Source organism: Alosa alosa, chromosome 20 (assembly GCF_017589495.1).
Source record: "Alosa alosa isolate M-15738 ecotype Scorff River chromosome 20, AALO_Geno_1.1, whole genome shotgun sequence".
In the NCBI taxonomy this organism is placed as follows: Eukaryota; Metazoa; Chordata; class Actinopteri; order Clupeiformes; family Clupeidae; genus Alosa; species Alosa alosa.
The window spans coordinates 28739736-28754010 of NC_063208.1; positions in this window are offsets into that span (position 1 = coordinate 28739736).

Genomic DNA, 14275 nt, shown 5'->3' on the forward strand with positions numbered 1-14275 from the left:
AATGTGCTCTCATTTTAATTGTTGTAAATTGAGCGCACAATATAGTAAAATGAGCGCACAATTTAGTAAAATCTGTGCAAAATTTACTAAATTGAGAGCACAATGTAGTAAAATGAGCACACTATTTAGTAAAACGTGCACAATATTTACTAAATTGTGCGCATGTTTTACTAAATGAGATCACAATTTAGTAAAATGAGTGCACAATTTACTAAAATGAGCGCACATAGGCTATCTTGAAATGACACCTCCTGGGCTCTGGTATACGCTATGCAGGTTCAGGTATTTTGACCACTGAGTCCCCACTACCAAAGTCCTTTTAGGCAAGTCCCTCCACTCGGCAGCCATATTGCAACGCTTTTTTTCTGTGATTGTTTAATCGCTAATGAGAGCCGCCGTTATGTCTGCTAACCACCAGATGTCACTGTTTTGTATTCGATGCTTTGACACTTCGAAACACTTACGATACAATCAGGAAGAACCTTCCAAAGCCTCGTGGGCCTTCATTCGCCCAACCCTACTTTTTGGGCACTCATGCATCAGGCATCCGTTTTGGCAGAAATGCAAAATAGAAAGAAAGAATAGAAAGTCTCTGCCCCGGGCCCCCTAGAGTCGCAATATATTTTTAGTGTAGGCTACTCTGCCAGCATGCTTCTTGTGGCTTGTTTCCCCTGTACACACAGAAAATGCTTTTGTTGTGGAGGTGAAGGATTAACAACAGGCAAAAACCATCTCCGAAGAGATATATCTATATTGACAAAGTTGTTTTACGATTCTCGCGATGTCTTCGGGCGCTATTCTTTAAGTTATATGGCTGGTTCTCTCGTTAGCACTCGCTGGGTGTGCTGTATGGCTATGCTAGGTGAACGATTCCCCTATTACAAGTTCATTTACCATCAAATTGACTTCTTAGAGGCAATATCTTACCTCAGTGGTCCCCAAACTTTTTTTTCCCTGAGGGCCAGCTCACTATGCCTGGCTCTAAGAGAGGGCCAGAGACTCAGAGTATATCAGTAACCATAAATAGCTTAGTGCTGTGAACAACAACAGTCTACCTTAGTTGAATATTCCATTACATTTGTAGCAGTGCGGCTGCCCGCTACCCCTAAAGTAAATACAGCTGATCCGAACGGGACTGAGACCGTGGTTCACAAACACCCTTTTATTAGCACGTTAGTACAAACATAGTATTCCAGCGCACACACAAAAATGACATTCCAAGGCATTCAGGACGCCGCCTGCAACACAAACATAAATTGCGACGTTACTGAAAGGCCAAAGACAATGAAACATGGTACGAACAGTTCACAAACATGGACAGAGACTAGGAAACACTCACGCTGCGGCCGCGCTGGTTTCCGGGTGCTGTAGGCTGGGAAAGGACCCGACGTGAAGTCGGGAAGGACTTTGTGCATTGGGGTTGTGACGTCAGAGAGGTGCGGGGATCAAGTGTGTGGGATAAGAGGGGTGTTTTTGGCTTTCATGTGTTGGGGGAATATTTAAGGGGGATACAGAGGATGTATAATGATGCTAGGCAGTTAAATATGTGAAAAGTATTGTGTTGACTATGTATGGTGATATTTGAACCAGAAATGTATGTTCGTAGAGATAATTCATTTTGGTTATGATGGTGGGTTAGGCCATGCGAAATATATTCTTGGCCAAAACGGGTCTAAAGAAGAGAAGGGTCTGAAGTGAGCTTGAGACAACACCTGGACATTGAATAGTGGTACACATCAGTCAATCCTTGTGAGGGGAGAATTGTTATATTTTTGAGTTGTAATTATTGGAGCTGTTTTGGAAGTTTAAGTTTTAGGGTTAATTGAGAGTCGTTGCATTGGAGTTTTTTTTTGTTTTTGTTTATTTCAGTTAGTTAGTTTTTTCCCCTTTTCTCCTGACTGACTTACTGATGCTTACTTGCGGCAAAAGAAAATAAAACGCATACAACTGCCTTTGCCCAAACATCTGACGCACTGCCTCCAGTTTTTCCACCGCCGTGAGGTTAACCCTCTAGGCGCCACGGTCGACTTTAGTCGACAAGATGCGGTACTGAATAAAACGGCCGATTTAGTCAAATAGGGTGTCATATTTCGTTCGACCTCCACTCCACTAGATAGCAGACATGTCATAAAACCATCCCCAAGTCGAGAAAAAAAGGGGCACGCTTTAAACAAAACTTTCTAGCTACAGCGCATTGAATCAGTCGCGTGAAATACTGGAGACTAGTGTGCGTGTGAGCCACTTTGTCCAGGCGATATTGTCCAGCGTCAGAGTATTTGCATTAGATTATCGTCTAATGGCATCAAAAAAAAGTTTACCCGAAATTAAGTGTTGGGTCTTCTATTAGGTGGACCCTGATTTCTGAAGGGGAATATCTGCCTTCAGAAAATGGCGGTGATTCGTTTAGTGAGGCTTCAGATCGTCCCTGCCTTGCAATGATGCAGCTGGACAAAGTGAGAGTTTACTCCATGGTTTAGCACACACCAAAGCACAAGCGTTGAATCGTTTGCCCAATGTCACTGATTGGGAATAATGTTTCCGCGGGTTGGAGTGTTCATCCGGGGAAGTTAGCAGGGTGTTAGTGGTGTGAGTGACGAGGCTGGAGGTACCCTAATGTCCATAAGCGCTAGCTTCTGTCTTCTGAGCGTGTGCCTCTCATAATCCTTGGCCGACAATGTAACATGGTGGAACCTTTGTCTAATGCCACTGGGTATGTTAGACGAGGTCGAAGTGCTCATAGGACAGTTAGGGGAGAAGCGGTAGAGGCAGTGTGGGGAGTGCAATGAGAATGACAGTAGGCCTGAATCGGCGGCAAATTCTCTCCCACTTTCGATCGCAGTCGCGGGCAGATCTGGCCATGCTGCTGCAGCAGGAGCAGAGGTGGTGACGCGGGGCAGGAGAGCCATTAGGCCATGCATAGTCTATCACAAGATGATGGGAATGCCGGCCCTGTATGGATAGGATATGGATATGGATAGTCATTATCTCTACAGCAAAAGGCCTGCTACATAAAAAAAAAAAAAAAATTGTCAGCCATTTATTGAGTATGATTTACACTGTTGATTACCTATTTCCTGACCATTTAGGACATATATGTGGTCTTTTTTTTGTGTGTTCATGTCCTTGTGATGTGTGTGTCTTTGTCAGCTAAGAAAAAACAACAACAAAAAAAACATCAACAAAAAACAAATAAAAAAAAACAAATACTAACATTGTCTCTTGTCTTGTCTCGTCACCTCACTCTGATCTGTGCCTTGCCGTGGCAAGTGAGCTTTTTTGAACTAAACAGGTCTTGTCTACTTGTGTTTGTGTGTCATCTGAATAATATATATATTTGCCCCATACATGGAATCAGAGTGACTACTGAATGTAGTAAATGGAAAATCTCTACAGCAAAAGGCGCCTACCGCTACATGCATTTGGTTTGTTTCTGCCATTTATTAGTAATGATTTACATAGTTTGTTTACTACTTAGTATTTACCTGAGCATTCAGTATTGTGCAATATAGCATACAGAAGGTGAGGGACATTTTGGGGAAAAGAAGTGGTGCATTTATCATTCAAACATGCGACTTTTCATGAAAATTCTATAATCCAAGATGGCCGCCACCATATGACGTCATAATATGCAAATTAGATATAAACATTTAATCCCTACATAAACTTTGGATCATCCTTAATATTTCTCTAATTTACAGAAAGTCTCTATCTCTTATCACTTTTAAGATATAGCCTTTTGAAATGAAGATGTCAAAATTGAACGTTTCGAAAAAAACCTCTGGCGCCTAAAGGGTTAACCCGACTACAATTGGTGTCAGAAGAAACTGGAGCGCCTCAACAGGGGGCAGTGTGGAAGATGCCACCTAAAGGCAAGCCAGCCAAAGAGATTGATGCCTGTCCTCAGCAGGAGGACGAACAAGTGGGCACCACCAGCACCACCAGCAAGGCCAACAGAGGGGGATGGAGCCTCAGGAACCATCGGCCCAGCAGAGGGAGCAGTATTGGAGCTGGCGACCATGATGAAGACGCTGCTGCAGGCCCAAGAAGCGAGGGAAAACCGATGGGAGAAGGTGGTGCAGACCCAGGATCAGCGCTGGAAGACGATGAACCACCAATTCCAGCTACTCCAAGGCCAAGTGGGAGATATTCAAAGCAGTGAGCCTTCAAGAGCCAACACACCCCAGCCACTTACATTGACGGGAGATTCCAGAGAGACAAGGTTTAAGGATCCTAAGCTCCACCCGCTATCGAAAGAAGACGACATCGAACATTTCCTGGCCACGTTCGAGAGGGTTGCAGCGACCTGCAGGTTGCAGGTCGCTGCATTCGGTGCAAGATATTACAGAGATGATCATCCTGGAACAGTTCATGGAGATGTTGAGCACAGATATGGCCATCTGGATCCGGGAGCATGACCCAAAGACGGCAGATGAGGCAGCCAGGTTGGCGGAAGTGTTCCAGTCTGCTCGCCTGGGCATGAGAGGCTCCAGTACAAGCCAGTGGAGTTCAGCCAGAAGTCTGATTGGGGTGATGAGAAGCGTGGTCAGTCTCAGGGTAGGCCAACCAGTTATAATAGATGGTCAGATAATTCTAGACAGGATATTTAACTGTGGGAAACCCGGTCACACTAGACAAAATTGTCAGGTAAGGAAAACACAGGGCACAAACATTTGCTATACACCAAGACTACACACGCCACATACACAACATGTATCTTACAGCACAGGGCACTCAGTCCAGGTTTTGGTTAATGGAGAATCTGCAAAAGCTCTTGTGGATACCGGCAGCTCACAAACACTGGTCCATCAAAGTCTAGTTGCAGAGGAGGAGTGTAGGGTCCAACCTACGTGATGTGAAGAGTTACCCTACCACTGAAATTTTTCTTACTGTGAGTGGCCAGACCTTCTTCATGTCTGTTGCTATAGCACCCCAGCTGCCTTATGAAGTGGTGTTAGGCCATGATCTACCAATCTTGTGTGATTTAGTACCCCAGAGTATTAAGCACTGTAATGCAGTCACTAGGGCCCAGAGGGCTAGTGAGATGAGGGCACTTCCTTTTGCTGATGATGACTTGGTGCTGGATGTGGGGAGTAGACCAGAGCGGAAACATTTGTCAAGACAGGAGAAACGTAGACAGAAAATGGCAGTTGAGGCTGGTCAGGAGAAGCAAGAGGGGCCACAACCAAGCATGGCATTGCAGGTTGACATACCTACAAACATTGTTGAGTTGCAGAGACAGGATAAGACTCTGGAGCTATGGTTTCAGAAGGCAACAAGGGGTGAAGGGGGGTTCAAGCTTAGGAAGGATATCCTGTACCAAGTGAAAGGAGAGTGTGAGAACCTAGTGGTGCCCAGCCCTATCAGAGAGAGCGTAATGACCTTGGCCCATTCTATCCCATGGTCAGGACATCTAGGAAAACACAAAACACTTGCCAGAATAGGGAGCCGGTTTAGTTGGCCCAATATGTACACTGACATATCCAATTTTGTTCTTACATGTCCAGAATGTCAGCTTACCTCAGGGAGAGCAGTCCCACGTGCACACCTACATCCTCTTCCGGTCACTGAAACACCCTTTTCACGTATTGGGATGGATATAGTTGGCCCACTGGAAGTAAAGGGGGGTACCGCTACATCCTAGTACTGTGTGACTATGCGACTAGATATCCGGAAGCCTTTCCTCTCAAAAACATCAAAGCAAGACAGGTGGCCAATTGCTTCGTGCAGCTTTTTTCACGGGTGGGGGTGCCAAGAGAGGTAGTGACAGATCAGGGCACTAATTTTGTTGAAGCTAGTGTACAGTCTGTTGGGCATCAAAGGCATCAAGACCCTTTATCACCCCCCCAGACAGACAGGGTTAGTGGAGCGGTTCAACCGCATCCGTCGTCGTTTTGTCTCAAAAGAACCCGGAAAGGATTGGGACGAGTGGCTGCCATACCTTTTGTTTTGCGCATACAGGAGGTGCCACAGGCCTCCACAGGCTTCTCTCCCTCTGAGCTCCTTTATGGTCGGCAAGTGAAAGGGCCGTTAGACCTGTTGAAGGAGCTCTGGGAGGGGCCTAAGGAAGAGAACCGGAATGTGGCACTGTACGTCATCCAGATGAGGAACAGGCTGGAAGAGATGTCGGCGCTGGAGCATCAGAACATGGTGATGGCGCAGAAAAGACAGAAAACCTGGTACGATGGAAAAGCCAGAGAGCAGACTTTCGTGCCTGGCCAGAAGGTGCTGCTTCTACTACCCACAGATGACAACAAACTCCTGGCTAAGTGGCATGGCCCCTATGAAATCACCAGGAGAATGGGAGAGGTCACCTATGAGATCCATATGCCAGAGCGGGGTAAGAAGAAAGACTTTCCATGTTAACCTTTTGAAGGCATTTCATTCCAGAGACCAAGTGGAGACGCTCTTTGTCCGGGCAGTGACTGAGGAAGAGGAGCCAGAGGAGCAGTTTTTCCCGGTCAAGACTACCTCACAGACGGTGGACCTTGCCCACCTGGAGGAGGGCCAGCAGGGTCAAGTAAAGGAGCTCTTAGACCCCAATTTGTTCCAGGAGACACCAGGGCAGACGACTGCTGTGAAGCATGACATCATCCTGCGACCAGACGCGTCCCCTCAGCGGAAGAGCTATAGGGTGCCAGAAAGGTTGGTGGGCGCCTTGAGGGAAAAGCTGGGGGTTATGCTATCGCTGGGAGTCGTGATGCCATCCTCCAGCGACTGGTGCAGCCCAGTGGTGCTGGTGCCGAAGCGAGATGGCACCATCAGATTCTGTGTAGACTACCGGCAAGGTGGACCCCTACCCCATGCCCCGGATTGACGATCTGCTAGAACGCCAGGGGAAAGCGAAGTACATCTCAACGATTGATCTTTCCCGGGGCTATTGGCAAGTGCCACTGAGGGAGCGAGCAAAAGAGATCGCGGCTTTCCGGACCCCGTTTGGCCTTTACCACTTTCGGGTAATGCCTTTCGACCTACAGGGGGCGCCAGCGAGTTTTCAGAGGCTCATGGACACCGTACTGGCGGGAGTCAACAAGTTTATGGCAGCATACCTGGATGATGTGGTGATATACAGCAACACCTGGCAAGAACACCTGTACCACCTCAAGCAGGTCTTTGAGCATATCCAGGGAGCGGGGCTGACCATAAATCCAAAGAAGTGTGCCCTGGGGAAGAGAGAAGTCAGCTACCTGGGTTATGTGATTGGCGCGGGGGTGATCCGACCACAGGTGGAGAAAGTGGACTCCATTCGCAGCTGCACACCTCCAACCACAAAAAAGGAAGGTGAGATCCTTTTTGGGGCTAGTGGGGTGGTATCGGGGTTTATTCCTAACTTTTTCGGAGAGGTCATCTCCCCTTTCTGATCTCACCAGGGCGGCAGCACCAAACAGAGTGGTCTGGACGGAGCAGTGCGAGTTGGCCTTTCAGGACCTGAAGGGGGCAGTCTGCGGCGACTCGGTCCTGCTTAGCCCCGACTTCGACAGGCCATTCATTGTCCAGACAGACGCTTCTGGGGTGGGGCTCGGTGCGGTCCTGCTTCAGGAGGTGGATGGGTTCCGGAGGCTTGTGGCATTCATCAGCCGAAAGCTGTTCCCGAGGGAGAGGCAGTACTCGGCTGTGGAGCTGGAGTGTCTGGCGATTAAGTGGGCCCTCGACTCCCTGAGATATTACCTCCTGGGGAGACCGTTCCAGCTGGAGACAGACCACAGAGCGCTTCAGTGGCTGGAGAGGATGCGTGACACTAACTCCAGGGTCACCAGGTGGTACCTGTCTCTCCAACCATACAACTTCACCGTGACTTACTGGCCTGGGGCCTCAAACAGAGTGGCGGATTTTCTTTCCCGCATCCCAGAAGAGGGGGGGGGGAGGAGTGAGCATGGAGCCCGGCTTGGGAGAGCCCTTTTCAGGCGTCGGTGTCTGTATGGGAGGGGGGAAGTGTAGCGGTGCGGCTGCCCGCTACCCCTAAAGTGAATACAGCTGATCCGAACGGGATTGAGACCGTGGTTCACAAACACCCTTTTATTAGCACGTTAGCACAAACATAGTATTCCAGCGCACACACAAACATGACATTCCAAGGCATTCAGGACGCCGCCTGCAACACAAACATAAATCGCGACGTTACTGAAAGGCCAAAGACAATGAAACATGGTACGAACAGTTCACAAACATGGACAGAGACGTGGTGATATTTGAACCAGAAATGTATGTTCGTAGAGATAATTCATTTTGGTTATGATGGTGGGTTAGGCCATGCAAAATATATTCTTGGCCAAAACGGGTCTAAAGAAGAGAAGGGTCTAAAGTGAGCTTGAGACAACACCTGGACATTGAATAGTGGTACACATCAGTCAATCCTTGTGAGGGGAGAATTGTTATATTTTTGAGTTGTAATTATTAGAACTGTTTTAGGGTTAATTGAGAGTCGTTGCATTGGAGTTTTTTTTTTTTGTTTGTTTATTTCAGTTAGTTATTTTTTTTTTCCTTTTCTCCTGACTGACTTACTGATGCTTACCTGAGGCAAAAGAAAATAAAACGCATACAACTGCCTTTGCCCAAACATCTGATGCACTGCCTCCAGTTTTTCCACCGCCGTGAGGGTAACCCGACTACAACATTTAATCATTGGCTACTGCAATATTACAGTAGCCAATGATTAAATGTAATGGACTGTTGTAATACCATTGTTAGCTGTGTTTATATTGCCATTTTATTATGAATTTTATATTTATCATTGTGTATTTTATATTGTGTGTGTGTGAAAACGGTTAACGTTAACGTTAGCAACATGGTGCAGTGCTTCGTACCTGACTGTCATCCTATGCTGTCATCACTGCTCAGTCGGACCATCACATCACACGTTTTTTGTAAACCTACCACTAGATGGCAGCCTATTATCAAAACATTTTTTGTTATCGTGGTCTGTGCTCACACTCTATGAGTGCTGGGTGATTTTTTTACAGTAACATTTGTTTTTGCTCAATTCATTTAAGCCTGATGTAGTATTTCTTACAGACACATCGTAGTGTTTCAGATATCGTATCTGTATTGTGCAATACTGGACAGTATAAGTGGCCTATGCACTGTAATTAGACCCATACTGTGAATAAATGTGTACCCTTGCACAAATTAAATTGAATTGTGCAGCAGTCTGAGAACAGAGGGAGCACTGATCACTATTTCTTTTCTCCTTTCTCCTGTATTGTGAATAAATGTGTACCTTTGTGCAAATTAAATTCAAATTTGCAGCAGTCTGAGAACAGAGGAAACACTGATCACAATTTCTTTCTTCTTTAAATCTCTATCAAAGTACATCACTTATCTTGCCATTGTTCCTAGATCAAATGTATCGTCTTGTAGCGTTTTTTACTTGTTATGACTACAGTGAATTTCTTTTGCATTTTGGAGAATCAGACCCTGTGTCCCTCTTCAACTTTTGCACAAGGGCGCACATAGTTGCAGCAATGTTCTCCGGTTGAGTGGCGCATGTAGATGCAGCGACTCCTTGCTTCTCCTGAACGTGCAGTGTTTTTTTGTTGTTAAAATGTGTTTTTTGAATGTTTATCGCGATGAAACTTCGTGCGGAACGCATGTACAGCCGACAGCAACTGTTGCAGATACGGGAGGAAAACAACAGTATCGATGTTTTGGACATAAAAACAGAGACGCTGGCTGAACTGGGCTATATTTCAGTCTTGCACTTTAATTTAATGTTTATTGTCTATGGCTATGTCTATAGTATGTCTATGTCTGTATTTAAAGCATGTCTATGTCTGCATGGGAAAGTAAGAAACGAAATTTCAATTCTTTGTATGACCAGTGCATGTAAAGAAATTGACAATAAAAGCGACTTGACTTGACTTGACTTGACTTGACAATGTTTAAACCTTGCAGTCCCCAGCTGTACATTTAGGAGTATAATTACTTACCACTAGATGGCATTGTAAGGTTCTTCCTAGGGCCTGGAAAGTCATGAAGTCATGCATAGTATACAATCCACCGGGCATCAAACCCAGGTCCTCAGGGTACCAAACCTACACCTGCCTACAACACCAAAAAGCCAGGCTTGTTGGTGGGGCAGTCAGAGTACATACTCAACACTATTTTAGATGTTTTTTGGCCTTTTCAGCTTTATTCAAATAGGACAGTGAAGAGTGAGCTGAAGTCAGATTATGTGTCACCATAGATTCAGCTTTACTCCACTGCTATGCTGATGACACCCAACTGTACCTCAGCACCTAACCCTCCATTCAACTCCAACCCACGCCACATGTCAACTGCCTGTGAGAAATAAAAACCTGGATGACTGCTAATCTTTTCAAACTCAACAGCAGTAATGCTCATGGTGGGGGCTCCTGCAGCACCGCTCAAGAAGGTCGTGGTTTCCTCATGGATGTGGGTGGTTGCTCCATCTCTCCATCCCCAGAAGTCTGCAATCTGGGCGTTATCTTGGACTCCACCCTCTCATTCCAGTCACATATCAAAAACATCACCAAATCTACCTTCTATCACCTCAGAAACATCTAAAGACTTCGACCCTCACGCTCGGACTCTTGTCACTGAAACTCTCATCTACTCCTTCATCACCTCCTTTCTGGACTATAATGGTGTCCTGTCTGGTTTGCCCAGCAAGGCCCTTGATAAGCTACGTCCAGGTCTCAGCTGCCAGGGTCCTAACACGCACAAAACCCTGGCAGCATATCACCCCCATCCTCATGCAACTTCACTGGCTGCCAGTCAAGTCACACATCACCTATAAAATCCTCCTCCTCACCTACACCTACAACCTCGCTGACCCCAGTCATCCCAGCCACAGTCTCTTCACCCTCCTACCATATATTTCTCTCTCTCTATATCTCTCTTGGCGTGGCCTACTGGTTAGCGCTTCAGACTTGTAACCGGAGGGCTGCCGGTTTGAACCCCGACCAGCAGGCACGGCTGAAGTGCCCTTGAGCAGGGCACCTAACCCCTCACTGCTCCCCGAGCACCGCTGTTGTTGCAGGCAGCTCACTGTGTCGGGATTAGTGTGTGCTTCACCTCACTGTGTGTTCACTGTGTGGTGAGTGTGTTTCACTAATTCACGGATTGGGATAAATGCAGACCAAATCCCTCAAGGGATCAAAAGAGTATACTATATACACTTGCCCCCCACCCCTCACTCACACACCATTACACCATAACCCCTCACACATACAGACACCATAACACCCCACGCACACACACAGACACACACTCACACACAATTACACCATTCCCCCTCAAACACACACACCATACCCACACAGCCTATTACCCCGCCCCCCCACACACACACACACCATCCCCCCACCCATACACACACCATTCCATCACCCCCCACCCAAACACACAGCATACCCCCCCACACACAGGTACACCCCCTCCCCAGGGGTGTAGTAGTAAAACAAGAGGTGGGTAAACTATGAATTCTGTGATTTCAGTGAGGTGATCTGCGCCATGCGGTATCAAATTTTTTAAAAAGCCATTCAGACCAGTGGTATTAAAGGTGAGTGTTGATGAGTGTACATAGTGTGAATGTGGATAATACAGTGTGGTTTTTGAATTTTAAAAGTTGCAATTGATGAATAAAGTCTTTTGAGAGGTGGATAAACTCTATTTCTGAAATGTCAGAAGTTGATAAACTGATAATACTGCCCCTCCCCCGTACACCCCATTATGCCACCCCACACCAACACCCCCCATCACCCATTTTACACTATTTCATCACTCACCCCCCCCCACACACACACACACACACACAGGTACACCTCCCTCCCCCACACACCCCATTACCCCCCACACACACACACACCTATACTACAAGTACATATCTCTCTCCCCCACACACCCCAATTAATACCCCAACCCCCACCCACACACCATTAAACCATACCCCAAATACACAATCCCCCCTCCCCCATACATATGCCCTCCACAGGCACCCCACCCCCACCCCCACGCACCATTTCATCACTTGAACTTGAATTTGAACAAATCTCTCTCCACACTTGCACCCCAGAATCTCACTGATCTCCTCCACCCTTACATTCAGGGGCCGTGCACACGACGGCGGTTTTTGTGAAACCGGTGAGGTTTTGTTAACGGTTACGCCTTGCATGTACACGACTTGCAGTTTAGGAGACTGATACCGATAGCTTTTGAACCGGCTTCCGGTGGGAACTTTTGAAACCGCCGGCTAACTTTCGCCATGTAGACGCCTGTAGGTGCAAAGCCGGCAACTTTATGACGACATAGCCCCACCTCTCAACTCAGCCACCACGCACTCGATCTGACATGTTGCTTGTCAAAACAAACCAAACCATTTATTTATCATACTAAAATGTTTTTCTTTTCCCTGTCATGATTTATGTGCACAATGTAGCCTATCAGCTTTTTTTAGTGGCTAAGTTAGAAGCTAACCGTTAGCTTAACTTGCTTACTGCATGTTAGTGTTTTCTCCAGTGGTGCTCAGACCTAATGCAATCGCGTGGGCAAAGCATTTGAAATTTCACATAGCAGTCACATACCTTGAAAATTAACTTTATTAGTTTAACAGTTGAATTGAAAACCGAATTGTCTGTAGTCTCCTTATTTCATGCAACTGCTTAACCAGAGCACTTATTAGACATTCTCTGGCTTAACAAACTGTTTCAACAATGTTTTCTTCTACGCGATTCACACGAAATTATCGTGAAGCTTCTGCACAGCGGCGCCATCGACTGGTCTGGCATATGCACTACAGCACATTTAGCCGGTTACACCTCTGTGTGTACACGCAAGGTTTTTTCTTGCCGGAGTCGTTAAAGGTGTGAAAGCGGTAAGAGAAAATCCACCCGGCGGTGTCGTGTAAACGGCCTCTCAGTCACAGCCCTTGGTCCTCTGACAAGGATCAGCTTGCCCCCCCCCCCACCCCTGTACCAGACTCCAGACCTTTGGGGACAGAGCCTTCTGTGCTGCTGTCCCCAGTCTATGGAACAATCTACCCCTCCACGCAGTGCCCCCTCCCTATGTGTGTTCCAAAGACTCCTAACAGCACACCTATTGACTGAGGCCTTTGGCCTCTAACCCCCCTTTCCCTACCCCTTCTTTTTTGTTTTCTTGTTAAGAGACCTTATCTTGAAAGTTCTATGTGCCCTGACTGTCATACCGAGCCTGGCTTTTTGCCGTTGCGGTCAAGCTGCAGGGTTGGTAGCCCTGAGACCCTGGTTCGAGGCTAGGTGGGGTAACTGCTCTCTCCCTCTGCTATATGTGCTGTCAGACGTGGGATGGCTTGCTCAATGTATGAGCCATATGAGGCACCCCAAGGATACATAGGTTAGGCTTGTATGTGGGGCACCCTGGGATGGGAGAAGCACGGCTGGTGGACGCCTGAGGGACGCCAGTGGGCTTGAAGCGCATGGGCACACTTCCCAAAGGGGAGGGCAGTATGACGGACTACCGTCACTATACGTTGAGTATACGGTCTGACTGGCTCTTTGGCGTCGCAGTCAAGCTGAAGGTTTGGTACCCCGGAGACCCAGGTTCGAGGCCAAGTGGGGTGACTGCTCTCTCCCTTTGTCCCATGTGCACTTGGACCTGAATATGGTATGGCCATTGCACCACAGCACAGCATACTAAACCCTACTGACTGCACTCCAACACACTTGATTAAAAGTCAAGTGAAAAAAACCTTTGTGAAGAATATGGAGAGCAACATCACCTGACGTATATTCCAACATGACATCATATATGACGAGTGACAAATACCATGGCAGGGTATATAAAACCACTCTCTGTTTCTATCAGGACTGTATGTCATTAGGAGGAAAATCCACCATGACTGGGTCATGCCTGGACACGTCAAAATCCCTCTGCCAAAAAAGAGACCAACACAAGTTAACTATGGGATTACCTCATGGCCAAAAGGTAATGTACACAGAAAGTCGTTAGAAAGAGCTGCATGGGCTGAGTCAGAACATTCATAACTCAATCACAACACATCTCAATTAGATTTTGCTGTAAAGTACTTTTTATTTCCATTATTTTCCATTTTCAGCACAGGAACCAATTCAAGAAAGTTTGTGCATCACAAAAAAGTGTTTATAAAGAATATGATCATGGAAATGACTAAAATATTCCATATAGATAGATGTGTTGTCTTAACAATGTAATTAGTTTCAGATATACCTTCCAGCTGTAGTTCTAGTTCTAGATCTAATTTTCCAGTACTGACTGGTGGACAATACATATCCCTTACTCAAACCATCATTTTGCCAGATTTGTT